The sequence below is a fragment of the Podarcis vaucheri genome (assembly GCF_965113315.1).
Source record: "Podarcis vaucheri genome assembly, chromosome: 4".
Lineage (NCBI taxonomy): Eukaryota > Metazoa > Chordata > Lepidosauria > Squamata > Lacertidae > Podarcis > Podarcis vaucheri.
Window position 1 is genome coordinate 106,497,857 of NC_138762.1, and position 4,879 is coordinate 106,502,735.

Genomic DNA, 4,879 nt, shown 5'->3' on the forward strand with positions numbered 1-4,879 from the left:
TCATTTTCTAGCCCTATCTTATCTACTCAATCTATGGGAAGCTCTCACAGATTTTTAAAGACATCAGAGGAATTAGGATGTCATCCAGCATGAGTTCCGGACTACAAACAATATTTTATAGCCCAGTGTTTGGGTTTTGCATTGTCGGAGCACTTTGCAAATCAGAGTCTTAATCTCAGATACATGGCAGTTTTGAAGCAACCTAGGCATGTAAATACACACTGCATTTTGAAAAAGGCTTTCAAAGGAAACTTCTGCACAGCAACATGCCAAGAAGACTCTTCAGACCTGAGAAGAATGCGGGTAATGGTTTAAAACAGTTTTAAAATATAAACAGGTTCATTAGGAAGTGGCAGTCATCCCATGCAGCAAAACAAATGAGAGAGACAGAATGCGTGGGAGCATCAAACGACGACATCTCCTTCGATCTGGGCAAAAATACAGATGTAACAGAGAGCATTAAGTTTGCCCTTTGGTTTTTCTTTAAATTGCCACTCTGCTCCTCAAGGCAAACCACTCCTTTGGTGCCAGAAGCACTTTGTGTGATATCTTATTTATGCTGGAAAAGAAGGGGCTTCATAGAACCATGTGGGCACTAAAGGCGCATGGTGGTGAATCATACAGCTTGGTGTCTTGAAAACAAATCTGAGAGTGAGATTCTCCTTTCCCAGCTCCAAAAAAAGGGAATGAGAGGGAAATTAATTGAGCTGCTTTTAATCGTGAAACTAGATTCTAATGAGGGCAGAATTTCACAGGCATACGTTTTTGGCATATAAAGGGGGCTGGTGAGGGTCCAAAATGTTTCTTCATCATTCCCCAAATGCTTAGCCTTTTCATTCCAGTTTGCTGTTCCTCCCCACAGCTGGTTTAGTGCAGTTGCAGATGGCGCAGTGAGACTGTGCTGCTCACCTGACTACCCCCCAGGCTGGCTGAGTGACTTCTGCATACTGGAATGGAGCAGGGCGAAGTAGCAGCAAGGCTGGTGTTCTGCAGTCGTACTTGCAGAAGTCCTGGATTGACTCTGCGGGCAAATCTGTAGCATGGCAAACTTCCCACCACCTCAACTCTCTCTGTCCCAGTATGAAATGCGATGTCTTAGTCTGAGGAAGGTTGGGTGAGTTGGGTGTTTTTAAAACAAAACAAACCTTATCTACATGCGCAGCAGAATGAGGTGTAAGAACTGGCCATATAATTTCAGACCCCAGATAGGAAAATCACATTTTAAAAATTCCTTTAGTGTTGATTGAGACGGCAGATTCTGAGATGGTAAGCAGTGGGGAGAGATTACGTTGCCAACCTACTTTTTCTTCAAACACCCCCCCCCATCACTTTACATTGCAAAATACTTCTAGTTTTCTGTGTTTGTGTTTAAACTCTCATTGGGAATTTTATGTACCCTTACTTTCTTTTTAGAATAATATAATCATATGCAGATAATGCTTGAATATGAAGATGCTATCATGAATCTAAAAAATGTATATCCTATGAAACTGGAATCCACCAGCACTATTGGTGCTTTGTGAAACTTATGTGGAACTGTTCTAGGGCTGAACTTCTGAGCACAAATTAGGCTTCTTCGACACCAAAGGCTCGGGTGAGGTTTAAACAGCTTAACTGTCATATGTGCACCAGAAGGATGGGTGAAACCACTTGTTTCCAACTTGGGGGGCGGCAGCACATAGCCGAATGGATCTAGTCACTCTTCCAAATTGCCAGAATAGATTCCAGCTTCAATGGTGCTGTTAGGGAACCTCTGCCTGTTCATGTTGCTGAACTACAACTCCCATCAGTCCAAGCATGTGTGGTCTATAGACAGAGGTTATGGGAGTGGTAGTTCAGCAATATTGGGAGGGTCAGAGGCTACCCACTCCAATCCTAGAATCTTGTGGGCCATGATTTAGACAGTATTGGGGGTGTTCCAAGGTTGCTCTAGACTCATCCTCCCAGTATAGCCCAAATTTCCAGCAGAGGCAGACTTAGGGAAGCATGACCAATTCACCTGCACTGGACATCAAGCCGAGTGGCCACAGCAGAAATGCTGCAACGATGACAAACAGCAGAAGGCAAGAGACAGGGTAGTGCTGAATTTTGGCATTGCACTGCTGAAATTTTAAAGCCCAAATGTGCAACTGCTTCTGGTGCATCAAGTTGGGGATGAACAGATCAGACAGACCCACCACCACCAAGTGCTGTGATTGGAGAGGGTTGAGTAAGTTTCTAGTCTTGGATTGGAAGCTAGAGCTTTCAGTGAGTAAAGTCCAACTCCCCTCTTCCCCCTCCTAGTGTTCTCCTTAGAGGGTGTTGTAATTAATAATTGCAACACTTTGCAGACAGTCTTTCTGGCTTTAGATAGATAGATAGATAGATAGATAGATAGATAGATAGATAGATAGATGATTGATAGACAGATAGCTCATATACTCATAAAATTGTACAGTTGGAAGGGACCGTGAGGGTTATTTAGTCCAACCCCCTGTAATGCAGGAATCTTCTGCTCAACATGGGGCTGCCTTAATCCAATCCAGATTCAACACAAATTAGTACAAATCATCCCAATTCAGTTCAAGAGTGTAAAGAAAGGGTTGCATAGCCCTAGTTTGCCCACTGTTGAATAAGTGGTTTTTTACAAATTTGCAAGATAGGAGTAATTCAGAACACTAAACTTAAAATCATAACTTAAAATCAGTTTGTACATTTATCTATGGAAAATAACTACCAGAATACGTACCTAATTTTAATAAATAATAATAAATAATGTTTCTGCTTAATATACAAGCCTAAACAATTGTTTCCATCCTTTAAGAGCTGTCTTAATCCCAGCCCCTCGCCCAGTCTCCATGACTCCCCTCAGCTACCTCTTTTAATTCTTCTGCTTCTCAATCATAATACTCTACCTGTCAATCATTCTGAGTCCACCCATCATTCCAACACACTTTCAACTTAATCTTTTTCAACTTTCCATCAACAACATTACACACACACACACACACACACACACATTCATCTGTGTCTACTTGGTGTCTGCACTCCATAAAGTCTTGTTGAACAGTTTTCAGAAATGTTGTAATTACAACAATACAGTATGCATAGAATCATAGAATCATAGAGTTGGAAGAGACCACAAGGGCCATCGAGTCCAACCCCCTGCCAAGCAGGAAACACCATCAGAGCATGTAATTCTTTTAAAATCATGTATCTATCTGAAGAGTATTGGGTCTTGCTGAGAATGAATATTTCTTGTTCCATCTCTGTGATTACTTTATTTATATTTTAAATATGAGACTGGGAATATTAACAGGTGTTTTGTTTGGTTGTTAAAAAAATGAAGATTAATCCAACTCCAGTTTATCATCACATATTTTTCTATAGCTTTTTTCTCCCACTTAATTTTCACTTAGCTAGTTCGCACATGTGGTATGTGAAAAAGTGGGAATGTGTCCAAAATGTGTGACATAATTTTTCAATGTTTATCAAATTACATAAATTATACCAATTAATGGAACAGAAGGAGTTTTAGGGTTGGTGGTCCTTTGCTCATAGATATCTTCCAAGCAGCATCTAGCTAGCAAGGTGCTTTTTCACATGGGGCAGGTAAGTTTTCTTTTTAAGAGTAATTATTATTATTTATTACTTATAACCCACCCATCTGGCTGGGCCTCCCCAGCCACTCTGGGTGGCTTCCAACAATAGGATATTAAAAACACAATAAAATATCAAACATTAAAAGCTTCCCTAAACAGGGCTGCCTTCAGATGTCTTCTAAAAGTCAGATGGTTGTTTATTTCCTTGACATCTGATGGGAGGGTGTTCCACAGGGCAGGCGCCACTACCGAGAAGGCCTTCTGCCTGGTTCCCTGTAACCTCATTTCTCTCAGTGTCATTGTTTTATGTATGACTCTGAAAAAGCCTAATTAAATCTGCTATATTTAAATAAACACGTTAAAAAATTGTTTAGGACCCATGTTCATTACATGCACAAATCTCTTCTCTCCTTCTTTCTTGGTCATGAGGAGGAAAAGTATCCACAGTTCATTATTTTGTCAAAATTGGGAATGACAGTTATTTAAATGGTTCACCCTGGTACCATTCAATGATTCAAGCATTGGGTGGGAGCAAAATAAAGGCAGCATTTAGACATGGTTTTGTTACATTAATGTGCGACTGCTCCTATCCTGGATTTTGACATTCCTTTTACACGCCATTACCTTCTGCATTACAAAATGGTGGCATTTTGATTGATATACTTTCAGGTCTCAGGAAATTTTCAGCAGCAGGAAAGAATGACATGCTAGGATACCACCCCAAATTTCATAACGTGGAATGACAACACAAAACTCCAATGTTTTTGCGCATTACGAGGGTTGCAAACGGTTTTCTTCTGGAAACTATTAGCATAGAAATGAGTGCTAAGCATCCACCAGATTCCACTAGCTTTTGCGTCCTATGAAAGATTACATAAAACATGATCTAGGAATCCCATGACCTGGCCATCCAGTGAAAGCCACACTGACAAAAGGAGTAGTATATGTCAAACTCTGTTTTATCCACCCCAGGCTCATTTGAGAGGAATGGCGGGATATAAATTTAATAAATATAGAAATAAGTACATAAAATATTTTAGAGGCTTGTTTTTCCTCTGCCCAGCCTGGTGCCAGCTCAGCTGGCAGCAGCAGCCTTGCTCCTGGAATAGGGGAAAATCACACCAGCGTAGATTATACTGGCTTCCTATAACGTGGAATGCTATGTTCTGTAGGTCACCCAGTGAACTTCATGGCTGAGTGGGAATTTGAACCCTATTTCAATACTCCCAATTCAACACTCTAGCCATGACAAGCCACACCTTCTGAAATTCTTAGATTCTTGCATTGCAGTGGGTTGG